This window comes from Spermophilus citellus, assembly GCF_964194105.1.
Source record: "Spermophilus citellus genome assembly, chromosome: 2".
Lineage (NCBI taxonomy): Eukaryota > Metazoa > Chordata > Mammalia > Rodentia > Sciuridae > Spermophilus > Spermophilus citellus.
The window spans coordinates 35,302,451-35,318,527 of NC_138183.1; positions in this window are offsets into that span (position 1 = coordinate 35,302,451).

Genomic DNA, 16,077 nt, shown 5'->3' on the forward strand with positions numbered 1-16,077 from the left:
TGTGACTAAAGGATCTGACCAGAACAATTAGAGGAGGAAGACTTTATTTGAGGGCTCATGGTTTTAGAGGTCTTAATCCATAGAAGGCCGGCTTCATTCTCAGGCCTCGAGGTGAGGCTGAACATCATGGAGGAAGAAGGTGGCAGAGACAAGCAGCTCACATCACAGTGATCAGGAAGTAGAGAAATTGCACTGGGCAGGTACAAATACATATCCAAAGCCACGCTCCAGTTTCCACCCCCTCCAGCCACATCCTACTCTCCAGTGAATCCCTATCTGCCACAGTCTGGCTGGGCACCCACGCGCACCTTTCAGGACCTATCATAGGATTAAATCACTGATTAAGACTCTTACAACCCACTCATTTCTCCTCGGAACCTTCTTGCACTGTCTCACACGTGAGTTTTGGGGGGACACCCTCACATCCAATCCATAACTCTTGGGGTCATATTTTGCAAAGCACCTGGCTACCTTTCATGCTGGGTGTTGTGTGATCAGTGCAAGTGGCAGATGTGAGACTTTCCCAAGGAGGTGGCCTGGTAAAGAGAAAGTGTGTTAGGCTGGAAGAGAGGAGCTCCTGAGCTCAGTCCTGGCTTTGTCCCCAGCCACATGTCTACTGGTCCCTTGATCTTAGACTTCCTAACCCTAGAAACGTGAGCAATAAATGTCTGATGTTTATAAGTCACCTCATTTTTATTATAGCAGCCCAAACAAACTGTGACATACACTGTCCACTAGAGTCCTGAGGAACCTGTCAGACTCTCCTAGGACACACAGAGTGCTTTGAGGATGAGGACTGAGCCTGCTTGATCTCTGTCCCCCATAGCAAGCCTGGCACTGGTCAGCTAGGCTCTTGGTGATCATTACTAAGGTGTAGTCTGATGTAGCTTTAAGTGGGGGTGGGCGGGTGCAGGGAAGCACTTCCTCTGCCACTCATTGGGGCACTGACTCTGTGCCAGGCCCTGCGCTGGGCACTGTGGACACAGAGAGGAATCTGGGCCCCTGAGCCCAGCCTGCCGAGCAGACAGATCCAAAGCTGATAACACAAGCCCTGTCTACAAATGTCCAGCGTCACCCAGACAAACCCGGCTTTATGCTGGGGAAATATTTATGAGATCATAAGCAAAACTGCCTGTGTCCCTGATAGCCTGTGAACACCTCCAGGAATTGACGCCCACTGTCCCCGGGGGACGGCAGGCAGATGGCCACATGGGCCCGCCAGCCCCCACCCAAAAGGCTCTTCATTCCCTTAGTCAGACACAGACTGAGCGGTGCTGGGCCGGCCCTGGAGGGCACAGAGGAGATACAGCAGACACGGTTCCTGCCCTCAGGGATTTCACAGGCTGGTGGGCAGCAAGCCCCAGTCACAGCAACTGCCCCACAAGTGCACAGGACTTTGAGCCACAGGCAAATGCCCTCCAGGTGCCAGGAGAAGGGAGATGGATTCACAGATTACAGCTTCCAAACAGGCAGGTGTGGAAACTGATGGCCAAGGTGGGGAGGGGTTTGGGACAGTCACTGGTCATTGGTAGCAGAACCAGGACAGTCCTCCCTCTCTCTTTACCCCCACCCTCTTGGTTTGGATGGTAGAAATTCTAGAGACTTCATATGCACCTGCTCTTCCTAGAAGCTGCTGAGATTTGGATGACAACGGACTAAAGACTGGGCGCCCCCACTCCCTGGGTGTGCAGGGACAGCAGTCACAGTCCTGGTGCAGCCATGGCTGTCACACCCAGCTCAGCCCAGGGCCTGCCAGTTCCAGATGGACACACCTGGCCTGGGTCCCTCCCAGCCTTGCTCCCAGCTGGTCCGCCTCCTCCATGAAGCAAGCGTTGCCCCAAACCAAGCCTCCTTTGTGGTGCAGAGGGATGCCGTGATGTGTCACTAGAGGGGTGAGCACATGGGAGGGTACACACCAATGACAGAAGAGTCCTATGCATCCCATGCCTGGTGGGAATCTCGAGTCTTGATAGCATGTGGAGGCTTGAGGTGGGGCACACAGATGCAGGGAGCTGGCCAGCTCCAGAGGATGTAACCTCAGACGAGGACTGTCACCTTGGGACAAGTGCTTAGCATCCCTGATCCCCAGTCTCCTCCTCTGTCCCACTCTCCTCCTCCTCCTGCTCTGGTTCATACACCATTTTTATAGAAGGGGAAACTGAGGCACAGAAAGAGAAAGGAATCTGCTCAAGGCACAAAAAGTGTTAAACAGGGCTGTTTTGCAAGAACTGAGTGAGATAACACAGGGTAACCTCTGAGCACAGTGGCCAGTGTATAGCAAGAACTCAGTGGACACAACTGCTGGCCATAGAATAAACAGTGGTGCCCGATCTCAGCATCACTGGAGTGGACAGAGGCCATGGGTCTCAGGCGAGGCCTTCAGGGCCTTGGGTCCCCGAAAAGCTACATCAAGGCTCAGGAGCCTCTAAGAGAGTGGACTCAGGCAGGGCCACCTGTAGAACAGGGGGAACCTGGGGTAATTCAACAAACACAGGAACCATCCTGTCAAAAACACATATGGTGAATGGGCAGGTGCACACCTATGATCCCAGCTACTCAGGAGATTGAGGCAGGAGGACCCTGAGCTCAAGATGAGCCTGGACAGCACAGTGAGACCCTGTCTCGAAAGAAAAAAAAATATGATATGAAATGAATTTATAAATAAAAATAAAAACAAAATAGATGCTTGATGGTATCATAGTGTGCTAAGTCAGCACACTAAACACCCCCAGCAGGCCTAAGGGGCCTGGGCTATGGAAGTGCTGAATGTCTTGGCTCATACTCTGTCCCTAGCATCTAGCCTAGAACCAGCCATGTAGCAGACCTTCACTCATGTTTATAGGACGAAAGGACGATCGGCAGCGCTCTGAACCTGGTCAAAGGAGATCCTCTCACTTGTTTTACCTGATGAACTTCTATGTAGATTTTTCTTTTAATGAAGAAGGCTTTCAAAAAGTGACATTGGAATCCAATGCTCTGGTTCATACACCATTTTTATAGAAGGGGAAACTGAGGCACAGAAAGAGAAAGGAATCTGCTCAAGGCACAGAGCTGGGTAGTTCCCACAAACCCAGGCTTTCTCCTCTGCTCTCTTAGCTCAGCCTCCAGGAGCTGAGGCTACAGGGCCAAGAGCTGGGTGAGGCTGGCCTGGGCACCTGGTGCCAGGCAGTGGGGAGGGTAGCAGTCCTCTGCCCCCTCCCACTGCCAGGAAGAGAGCACAAGTGCAGGCAGAGGTGGGAGCCAAGATTTATGCACCAGAATGTTTACTGTCATGTTATTTATAATATTGAAAAATTGAAAATGACCTAGAAACAGGTTAATAAATTATGCCAACAACCTTTCAGTGAAATATAAAGCAGCTACCTAAATTCATCTCTTTGGAGACCGTTAAATGGAAAGGTAGAATCAAGGGAAAATGCAAGCCTCTAAATAAGGCTGACATCAACTTTAAAATATATATATATATTTTAAGAAAAGTGAATATTTATTTCTGGAGAGGTTGGAGGAGTGATTAAGGGGGGTGAGTTTTTTTGTTATTCTACATATTTGCTTTCTCTTGACTTTTTTACAATATACATGTATTAGCTTTAGAATCAAAGAGGAAAACCAAAATGGAATCCTGACCAGGGTGGGTAGGTCCCTCTGAGAGGCCAGCCTCACTTTTCCCCTGGTTCAGCGAGGCCCTTTGCCTCTCAGCTTAAAGATACCCAGATGTCACTTTTAATCCATTTCACAGGTCAGTTGCCACATATTAATAGATTCCCTCTTAATTGCTGTACCAACCATTAAAGATTCTGAAAGTGTCATTATACACATTTTGCATCTAGGAAAGTAATTTAAATGTTCAACCTTTGAAGCCCCAAAAGACACTGTTTGCATCTTTCACGCCCTGTACATCACCCTGTACATTCTAGGAAGGATGCGTGCCAGCTCTTCTTTCTGCAGAGACTTTAAGGATCCCTTTTATTCTTTCAACCGTATAAATACAGTGCCGATGGTCCCTGTACACTGAGTGTCTATGAACAAGTTACTTGCCCTCTCTGAGCTTCAATGTCCCCCCTTCTGAAAGGGTCCTTACAGGTTGTGATTCCTAGCATCTCTCGGTTCCTTTATGGTAGCCAGTTTTTCAGTCTGTTTTCTGTTACTAATAAAACAACACTGCTGTTGTTATAAAGGAAAGAGGTTTATTTTGGTCTGATCTAAGATTGAGAAACCATGTCTGGGGATGGACTTTTTCCTGTCAGAGTCCCTAGGTGGCCCAGGGCATCACGTGGCATGAGACAGGGAGCACACAAGAGACCTAGCCAGAAGGATTTTTATAGCAGACCTACTCTCAAGATAACCCACTACCCCCATTAATCCATTAATCCACTAATCACAGGAATGGGAGAATCCATGCATGAGGGCAGAGTGCTAATCACCTCTTAAAGGTCCCACCTCTTAATATCTCATAATGGGGATGATATTTCGACATGAGTTTCAGAAGGTACAAACCATATTGCAACCACAGCATGAGCTGACAGTTTCAAGATGGATAGTCTTTGGCCTCTGGATCCCTAGGCTGGGCCCTTACGTGGTACCCCTCAAAGGCTGGGTAGGTTGATTTCTGCAGCCAGACTTCAGAGTGTTTTAGAGAAGCAGCGGAATCCTTCAGGGATGGTGCTAAGATAGATTCGGCATCCTAAACGGGCAAATCATTCTGATCTAAATCTTTATGGGCTCCCAGTGTCTCATTAAATGTCCAAGCCCCAGAGGCTCTGAATCACAGTTCCTCTCCCCTCTCAGCCCTTCAGGACGAGTTCTGATTACACCATAAATTACGTGGTGTCGGAGGGTATCTGCAGCCCTTTCATCTTGCAATCCAGCCGCCCACGTTTTTATGGGATGTGGATCCCACTCCCTTCCATCCCCATGGTTACCAGGGAGGGCCCCGCAGAATGTCCTCCTGGAAGCCCCAGCTCAGTCTGGCCCGATGTTCCTCCCTCCTGGGAATGCACAAAATTCTCCCGAATGGAGAAGCCTTAGCTCTCAGCTCTCCTACCCAAATGAAACCCGGGCAGACCCCGATCCTGCTACCTCTGTGAAACGGAGCAAACCAACTTCCAAAAGACGCTCTCCCTCCTCTCAGGAGCTCAGAGGGCTTTGGTCAGGGGCCAGAGCCACTATTAAGACCCCGGTCTCAGGGTCAGACCCCAAGCAGTAACCGTGGTGACCAGTCATCCAGGCAGAAGGAACAGCGGGAACCACAGGAACCCGAGGTAAGAACCAAGATGGAGAACTTCAGCTCACACCCTGCCTCAAAGGCTGTCTCCCAGCCCCACGGTGCCCAGCTTGGACTCTGTGCCCAAAATACCTCCTCCTCACTGCTCTGGCCATCTCGGTCCATTGCCTGCTATCTGGATTTGGGAGTCCCCTAGAAGTTGACCATAAGAATTTGGGTATAAGTATTTATGCAGGAGCTGAGCCCAGGAAACATCTCGTGAGGAGGGGGCTGTGAGGCAGGGCAGGGAAATGCTGTCATTTGGACCTTAATGTCCCCCAGAGGTCCACAGTTAAAGGCTTGGTCCCCGGGGAGACACAGGAGATGGTGGAAACCTGCAGAGGTGGGCCTGCTGGGAGGTCTTAGGGTTGAGGACAGTGAGACCCAGGCCCATCCTCCTCCTCTTCTTTGCTTCCTGGCTGTGGGCTGAGGGCTTGGCTGCCCCACGTGCCTCTGCCATGCTGTGCTGCCCTGCCGACCAATCACAGACTGGCACCTCCAAAACTGTGAGCCAGAACAAACAAATCTCTTTCTAAGTTGGTGTTCTCAGGTACCTGTGGTAGTGACAGAAAGCTGACTAGCTCAGGAAGGCAGCCAATAAGGGTGTGATGCCAACTTCCGCTCCCTGGGGAACTCCAGCAGCTGGTGTCTCCAGGTTCTCTATCCCCGGCCTTTCAGGAGCAAGGATCAGGGTACCTGTACACCAACCTCAGGCAGCCATCCTTTGGAACTGCTGGGATGACACTTCTGATTGCCTGACACCTGTGGCCTGCCAATAGGCTCCGGCAGACAGGAGCTGCCTGGAGATCGGGGTACACCACAGTGGCCAGGGTGAAGGATCGCCCACGTGGATGACTGGCGGGCAGCCCTCCTCCTCTGGGAAGCTGTTCTGGCTGCCACATCCTCTGAAGAGTTAGACCAGCTTTATCTTCTTTGGTGACATCATCTCCTTGCAAATAGGCAGGAAATTTGGGGGCCCCGGGACCCTGCACAGAGACGTGAGTTGCCCATGCACCCAGTGGTTACAGATAAGGCTCACCTAATGAAGTCGCTGGTTCTGATGGTGTTTTCTGCACCCCATGTCCCTCCACTCCCAATGCTCAGGTGATGCATTTGTTCCCCAGGGAAGATTGGGATAACCCTGAGGTACATGCTCTATGCAAGTCCCCAGAATTCCCCAGTGAGAACAAATGGCAGTCACCCACATCGGGCACTGGCTGGATCACCTCTGCTTTCTTAACTTCTTCCCCCCTCCTCCCTTTCCCACTCTCCTACCTGTTTTCTGACATCACCTTCCAACAAAGCCCCTCAAACCTTGGCCTCAGGTCCTCCTGGGAGGAGCCCAATCCCAACGGTAGGCAAGGAGCAGAAATAATCAGGGAGGTAATGTGGGGACACGTCCTGGAGAAGTCTAGATAGCAAGAGTGAACAGTGTAAAAATGTCAGTTCTTACCAAATTAAATCCTCTCTTGATTCCAATCAAAATCACAGCAGCACAGCATTTAGAACTTCATTTTTAAAAAGCAATTTTAAGTTAGTATATTCGTTTCCTATTGCTACTCTAATGTATTTCAACACACCCAGGGGCTTCAAACAACACAGATTTGTTCTCCTACAGAAATGGAGGGTCAGAAATTTGAGATGAGTCTTAAGGAGCTAAGATCCAGGGGTTGGCAGGGCTGGTTCCTTCCGGAGGCTCCAGGGAGAATCTGTTCCTGCCTCTTGGGGCTTCTAGAGGCTGCCTGTATTCCTTGGCTGGTAGCCACCTGACCGCAACCTTGACATCCACCATCTCTCCCTGCTACTCCTGGCCTCCTGTCTCCCGCAAATTAAGGACCTTATGATTTTATCAGGCCCACCCTGATAAACCAGGATACTTTTCCCATCTCACGATCCTTAAATTAGTGAAGTCCCTTTTGTCATGAAAGTAGCTAGCTTATTCATAGGTTCCAAGGACTAGGATGTGGACATCTTTGAAGGGTCCTTATTCAGTCTACTAGGGTTAGATTAGACAACTAAGTGGGCTGGGATAACTAGGAGCTTTTTGAAAATGTAGAGAGTAATAAAGGTAGGCATGCCAACTTGATAAACTCTAAACAACCATAACAATGGCACAGAAATTGATCCAATTATATGTAAAAGTTGGTTTAAGATAAATATAGATGGAGGGGGGAGCTGGGGTTGTGGCTCAGTGGTGGAGAACTTGCCTAGCACGAGTGAGGTGTGCTGGGTTCGATCCTCAGCACCACATAAAAGTAAATAAATAAAATAAAGGTATTGTGTCCAAATACAACTAAAAAAAAAAGATAAATATAGATCAAATAAGTGAGGAAAGGAGAAAGTGACTAGTCAAGATATAGTTAGTTCAGTTGCCTGACTACATCGGGACAGATAGTTTTATAACAATTTAAAACAAAATATAGGCCAGGCTCAGTAGCACACACCTGTAGTTCCAGCAACTTGGGAGGCTGAGGCAGAAAAATTGCAAGTTTAAGGCCAACCTCAGCAACTTAGCAAGGCCCTAAGCAGCTCAGCAAGACTCTGTCTCAAAATAAAAAATAAAAAGGCCAAGGATGTGTCTCAGTGGTTAAGTGCCCCTGGGTTCAATTCCTGGTAATAAAAATATATCTATATAGTTAAAGAGTATAATATTTAAGAGTTTAACCAATTGAATGTTAGAAGGAAATGTACGTAAAAATATTTACCAAATATTAAATTGGGTAACAATAATACCAAATTTTGGTATTAAGACGTATTTCTTAGCATAAAAGTGATAAAATTCATAACAAAAGCTTAATGAGTTTGACTACATAAAATTTATGTCTTAACATTAAATACACCATAATATGAACAACTCATAAGCACAAGAAAACAGCGTTCAATGTCCTGAGTCTTCAGAGAAATGAGAATTATCATTGCAGTGACATGCCATGACAGCCCACGAGAGTGACTAAAATTTAAAAACACACAGCACCATGTGTTGGCAAGCTACGGAGAAACTGGGCCCTTGCTGGTGGGAGTTTTGTAAAATGGCATATTGTGTACTTTTTGGAAAACAGAATGGCAATTTCTAAAAACGTTAAACATACACTTGCCATCTAATCTAGCCATTCCATTCTTTGGCATTTATCCAAGAAAAATAAAGACATATGTCCACAAAAAGTTTTGTACCAGAGCATTATTCATGAGAACTAAGTCCTAGAAATACCCCAAATGTCAACAAACAAAAGAATGAATAAGCAGTGTTATGCTGCTATGTTCATATAGTGGAATATTACTAAGCAAGAAAAAGGAAGAGTGTATCAACAGTAAGGTCAAGGTTAAATCCCAAACACATTTGTTAAGGGAGAGAAGCCACACACAGAAAAGCCCAAGCTCTACAATTGACATGAAATACTAAAACAGGCAAGACTGATCTACAGGGATAGGAATCAAGGTAATGGTTGCTTCTGGTAGAGCAGGGAAGGATGAGGATTGACTGGGGGGTGGGCAGGGAACTTTCTAGAATAATAGAAATATTATCTATATTGGGATAGAAATGTGGTTACAGGATTACACGTGTTTGTCAAAAGTCATCAAACTTACACTTAACCTGTATGCATTTCAATTATAAATTGAAAAATTAAACAAAATCAAAGGTAAATAGCAAATGATAAGTCCTTTGTGGAAAAAAAAAGTCTGACAAAGACTGATAACTTTAATCTATGAAGATTATTTGGAAATCAATAGAAACATTTACATCCAAAAGAAAAAAAAATGTGAATATGAACAGTCAATTCCCCAGAAAAAAAAGTGAATACATGCACACATCCACACGCACCACAGGTCTCAAGAGCTCAGGTAAAATGGTCTGGTTGTGTACCAGGCAGTTACGCATTCCTGCAAGTGTAGACAGGTACCCACATAGGGAACGTCGATTCTCCCTATATGTAAACGTTACTAGCAAAAGAAGTACAAATCAAAACAGCAGTATATCTAGATGTCAAATTAGTTACTAGAAATGGCTAAATAAATCTAGATGTCAAATTAATTAACAGAGATCGATTAACCATAATGAAACTAAACGGCTGTCTGGCTAAAGAAGAGGATGGTGCTCAATAATTGCTAGACAAAGTCCTCCCTCTTCCTAGCCTCTTTTCTGCCCTGCAGGACTGGCCTCAGGAGAAGGCCTCCCCTAGTGGGGATCCTGTGCCCGAGGCTGCGCTGGTTGCTAGGGTTTCCAGCTGAAGCTGGGGGATGGAGAACCCGGAGCCCAGGAATTTCCATCCTGACTTTCCCCACCTCCTTCCTACACTCTGGACTAGAGTCCTCTTCATTGGGTTCTCCCATCTTTTCACTCCACATTGCCCAAGTCTAATCACACCCTCCCCCCGCCCCTTCTTATGTAAGTGGTTAACTTTGATAGCGTTGTATCCGTCAATAATCTCCCAGAAGGTCACAGGGCCTGAAGAGATAGAAGCTTCCCAGATAAGACAATATCTTATTTCCTTTGTATAAGGACGAGCTATCAATCAAATGAGCAGGGAAAATGTGAAAAAACAGTTGTTAAGCAAATATATACTAGAACATTCAACCTCGATGGTAATAAAAGAAATATAAATGAAACAAAGACTTTATTTATTTTTAGCAAAAGCATTTTTTTATTACTAATGCTGATAAGAGTATAATAAAACCGGGGACACTGTATAGTGTACTGTCCCTTGAGAAAGCAGTTTGACAATATGTATGGAGGTCATATTCAGGCTCACACCATTGACCGAGCAATTCATCTTCTGGAATGGTACATTAAAGAAGAAAGTCAAAAAGGAGAAGAGAAAGAAAACTCATGTACAAAGATATTCATGGTTGCTCAGAAGCCATGTAAATGACTAGCAAGTAAATTAAGGCACAAGCATAAAATGAAATATTCTGTAGGCATTAAGAATGTCTTGCCAGGGGTGGTGGTGCACATCTGCAATCCCAGCAACTCAGGAGGCTGAGGCAGGAGGATTGCAAATTTGAGGCCAGCCTTGGTAACTTAGCAAGATCCTGTCTCAAAATAAGAAATAAAAAGAGCTGGGAATGTAGCTCAGTAGTAGAGTGCAGCTGGGTTCAATCCCTAGTAGCACAAAATAAAACTTTCAAAAAAAGAATAACTCAATAGAAATAGAAAAAGAGTCATTAAAAAAAAATGAGCAGCCACCCTCAGGATTAAATAAAGGCAATTAAACTAGAAGGCTGTACCATTTTCCACCCTTTGTATGGACTAAGATCAAAACTTTTTTAAATGTCCTGTTGGTAAAATGGGCATGCCTATTGACTGCTCGTGGAATTATAAATATTGTGGCTTGCTGAGCAGGTATATCCAAGCGTATATTTTTTTAAAAGCCAGTAATATGACAAACAGCTGTATATTTCCTACCCAAGTTCTACAATCGTTATCATTTTTGTGACTTCTTTGAATAATTTAGCATTATCCATCAAACTTTTAAATAGAGTTGCTCCTTGACTAATGATGAACATTATGTCTCAATAAATCCATTGTAAATTGAAAATAGAAAAAAATTTAAAAATGCACCTAGGGCTGGAGATATAGCTCAGTTGGTAGAGTGCTTGCCTCACATGCACAAGGCCCCGGGTTCAATCCCCAGCACCACACACACACACACACACACACACACACACACACTGCACCTAATACTCCTCACCTTCTGAACACCATAGCAGAATAACACAGTACACTGAGGTGTATCAGTCATTTTGCTTCCTGATCTGTGGCTGATCAGAAGCTGCAGCTCCAGACCTCTGCCTAACATCTCAAATACAGTACCACTGTCACTAGCCCAGGAAGAGATCAAAATTCAAAATCCAGGGTATGGTTTTTACTGAGTGGGTATCACTTTCATACCATGGTAATGTGGAAAAATCATTAAGTGAAATCATCGTCGCTTGGGGACCATCTATATATACTCTTTAACGCCAATAATTCCATTCCTAAGAATTTAATGTACAAAAATAATTCCATCTGTGCACAAAAAAATGAATGTATTAAAAGATATATTGAATATTTTTTTTTTTAGGTGCTGAGGATAAACCCAGGTCCTTGTGCATGCGAGGCAAGCCCTCTATCATTGAACTACATCCTCGGTCCTGAAATGTCATTTTTAATGGCATTATATTGGAAGCAGCACAAAGTCCACATGGTAAAGAATTGGTGCAACAAACCCTGCTCCATCCCCACAAAAGCACACCACCCTGTTCTTGAAAGGGAATGAGCTATCTCTATATATGCTAATAAGGAAGTAGCTCCAAGATACAGCACCGAGTGAAGAAGAAAGGTGCCGAACAGTATGCACAGTAGAATCCCACTTGTCTATTTTAAAATACATGCACATACACACTTGTCTATGCATTAAAATTTTTTGGAAGAATTCCCAAGAAAACGATCAAAAGCAGTTACCTCTAGGAAGACAGGCTAGGAGAAGACTTTCAATTTTCATTTTTTTAAAATTCCTTTCAGAGTTGTTCGAATTTTGTTTTATCGCAAGCAGGTGCCACTTGAGTGACTTACAACCTAATTTTAAAAGGTAAATATGAATGCCACATTGCAAAGGGGAAAAGCACATGACATGAAGTGACCAAAACAATTACAGGAGATGGACCCTGTGCTCTGCCTGTCATGTAGCTGTGCGTGGCAGGATCTTTGGAAGCTAAAGGTAATCCTATCCCTGCTGTCCTTGAGTCTGGCCCTGCCCGTCTCTTTTTGGTGCTGAGGATCAAACCCAGGTTTCCCTCCAGCATTAGCACACGTTAACACAGGCATCTCCCCCACTGAGACAAAAATGGAACTTCAACAAAATCTCCAGCCCCGACACTCTCCCATATCTTTCATAGCCCCATCCGAGCAGCTTCCATTCCACTCTCCCCTGGCTTTTCCTGAGCTTGCTAAAGACTTAATTGCTAAGCTAAGCCACAGACACTTTCCTATGACCATACCCCTGGAACTCTCTGCAGTGCGTCACATCTTCATTTCCTCCTTGTATGTTTCTTCCTGGAGCCTGGATGACCTGGACCCTCCCTGACTGTCTGAGCTCCTGGAACACTCTGCCTAGTCTTCCACCTGTGCCCTCACCCTGAACCTGGGCAGGATGAGCCTCAGTCCTCTCCCTTCAACTCTCTGTACTATTCCCTAGGCGACCCCATCCACTCCTCTAGCTGCAGAATCACACTTGGCAATGAAGACAACCTTGACCCAGAGCAAGTCAGGCTGTTTCCTGACCCAGTGTGCATTCCCAGGATGACACTCCCTTCCTCTCTGGGCCATTGGTCTTGTCCCCTTTCCCACGGCCACAGTGGAACTACCAATCACAATGGCTGCCCTTCCCAGGCCTCAGGACTGGATTTCTTCTATCCATACCCAATCCAAGGCCAATCAGATTTGTCCCAGGACTTTGCTGCTGAATGAGAGGCAGAATAGCCTCTATCCACTGGACACACTAACCCTGTCTGGTGGAGAGAGCCTACATGCAGAATGAAGTCAGAGACCAACAGAACTGAGATGTGGACAGACAGACCACGTGGCATCACTGAGCATCACGGGAACCTCTACGTCCAATGTGAAGTCTGGACCCACCTACCCCTGGGCTTTTCACTTACAAGTCCATAAATTGCCTTTTTGCTGAGCACTGTCTAATACACTCCCAAACCTCTATCTGAAGCTTCGAGTTCATAGACACAACAGTCTGCCAGGTATCTCCACTGGCAAGCCACCATGAGCCTCGGCCTCCACCTGTCCTGAAACCCTGTGTCGTCCCCTCCCCCAGCTGACCCACTCTTCCATCTGGGTCTTTTCTCAGCCTTCCCAGGGGCTAGATACACAAGCCGACATGGAGCCAAAAGGAAGCTTGAAATAATATCTTTCTCTACCCCGTTTGAGATTTTTCCAATATAATTTTTTAAAAAACATCAAATATTTAGTTGTTCAAGCCCCAGGAAACTAGGCTGAAATGGCATCTCTAGAAAGATTGAAGATCAGCTAACAGGGGCTGCGTCGGTGCCTCAAGCAACTACTTTCCAAAAGCTTAGACTTCCTCCCACCTCCCCAGCCCAGGAGTCATTGCTCCTATGTCCACACTGACTTGATTTCACTTTACCTGCAGAACCCGTGTAGCTAATGACAGTCCCCATACTGCCACAAGAAGCAACTTGTCAATCACCACACACTGTCAATGCCATCACTCCACTCCTCAAGAACTTTCTCTGGCTCCCTATCACTAAAAGCTTCCAGCCACCCTGGACCATCTGCCATTTCCTGGACAGACCACGAATATTCCAGTCCCTGGGATTTCACTCACTCTCTTCCCTAGTTCTATTTCCACCTCACGTCTGTTCCTACCCTCCAGGGAGTACATCAAACTCTGCTCTAACCACGCAGTGTTTGGTACGCCTTCATTCCCAAGTAGGAATAAACACCTTCCTCTGATACCTAAAACCCTTGTCTGCACCTCTGCTGCTCCCCAAGAACGTATCGCCCTTGGTTTGCTCCATGTGGGGATCACACAGCTCATTGCCCCAGGGAGGCTGATGAGTTTACCCAAGACTCTCCCCGAAGGGCCCTTCTCACCCACTGCCTGTCACGGTGACGGGGCTGCCTCTTCCCACTTTTGCCTCTCCTCTTCCTGTGCAGGAATACGTGGGCTCTGCTCTGTCTCCATCCCAAGACCAGATGCAAGAAGGACCCCTGACATCTTCCTGATGCCACTGGATACTGTCCCTTGAATGCCCAGGTGCCTTTGACAGCTTGAACCAATTCAGCTCAGCCAGAAAGGAGCAGGGGCTGCTTTACCCAGGACGAGCAAGCAAGGCGAGAGGGCAAAGCGGTCCTCCTCGGGGGGCACCAGCAACCAAGCCCATGTCACAGGGCTGGTGTCGCCTTCAGCCGCTGACCTGAGGGCTCTTCCCTGGGATCTTGACAGCAGGTTTGCACGAGGACATCCCACACAGAAGGCTTCCAAGGCCGCCTCCTCAGAAACACTTTGGAGCTGGGAGAAGACACAGAGGAACAGCCTGCAAAGAGGAGAAAAATCAAGAGAGCCAGGTGACAAGGAGCCAGGGACAGTATTTCGAGAAAGAGGGGGCGGCCTGCAGGGCTGGAGGCGGAGCCAGATGGTTGGGCTCCCCAGCCTAGAAGAAGGTGCGATGTAGCTGGTGGGATGTTCAGGGCCTGGTTACGTCCTGAGCCACTGGAATCCCTCAGACCTGCTTATAGAATCAGCAGGAGGAAAGCTCTTTTGCTATAGTTTGGATCTGGAATGTTCCCAAAGCCCAGAGTCCTCAACTTGGTGCCAGTGAGAAGTGGTAGAACCTTTAAGAAGTGGGCCTGGTGAGAGGTCTTACGTCACTGGGGGCTTGCCCTTGGGGGACAGGGGGACCCTGGCCCCTTTCTGTCTCTATCTTTTGTGCCTGGCCTTGAGGTAAGCAGCTTCTCGATCTGCCGAATGCTCCCAACATGATGTGCTGCCTCGTCACTGGCCCAAAGCCTTGGGGACAACCAACCACGGCCTGAAAGCTCCAAAACTATGAGCCAACAAAACCCTTTCCTCTTTCCTAGTTGACCATCCCAGGCATTTATCACAATGACAAACAGCGGACTCACACATGCCTTGACAAGGGCTCATTCAAAGATCCCCAACTCAGGCCTTTGCTGTCTAAGGCCATTTCCTTTCACCTGCAAAGTCCTCTCCACCTTGACCCCCTGCAGCTTGAGACACCCTCCACCCCCACCTCTCAGAGCTGCCTTCTGGGCGTGCCCAGGTGGGAGAACTGTCCCATCTTCTGAGCAAAAGGCTCTGACTCTGGAAGAGAGGGGTTTCCTTTGGCTGTATGTCCCAGCAGGCCTGTGTGTCCACCCATCAGCTCTCGAGGTTGTGAGAGCAAGATGAGAGAAGGGGAGCAGGAGGGGAGGCCATGCCTGCAGACCTACAGCAGACCGCGTCCAGCTGGGGTGCTCCACGACAGAGGCTCTGGAAGCCCCGAGGCTCTGAGGATAAAGTCAAGGCTGCCATCAGAGGTGAGATGATGCTTTTCCTTTAAAAAATGTATGCAGAAAACCTTACACCCATTAAGGTGCCTACTAAACAGAGCATCTGGAAGAACTGGAACCTGGGCACACTGTTGATGAGACTTTAAAATGACATGGTTGCTGCAGGAAACAATATGGTAGTTCTTCAAAAAAAAATTAAATATAGTAGCAATTCTACTTTAGGGGACACCCAAAAGAAACAAAACCAAGGTCTCAAAGAGATACCTTTACACCCAGGGTCATAGCAGTACTGTTCACAATAGCTAGAAACAACTCAAATGCCCATTGAGGAATGAAAGGATGAGCAGAATGTGGGACACATGTAAATGTCACATGCTACAACATGGATGCACCTTGGGGATGTTCTGCTAAATGAACTAAGCCAGTCACAAAATAATAAGTACTAAGATGGACATGGAGTTACATGCCTGCAATCCTGGCACTTTGAGAAATTGAGGTAGGAGATTACAAGTTCATGGCCAGCCTCAGCAACTTAGCAAGACCCTGTCTCCAAATAAAATAAAAAGGGGTGGGGATGTGGCTCAGTGGTAGAGCACCCTGGGTTCAACCTTCAGTACCAAAAAAAGAAAATACTATGTGATTCTACTTAAATAAGTATATACAGCAGTCAAATTCATACAGACAGAAAGAAGAATCGTAGTTGCCAGGGCAGGGAGGGGAAATGAGGAGTTAGTGTTCAATGGGAACAGAGCTCTCTCTATGCCAGACATAGCACTCGGCTCCGTAGGACAGAATT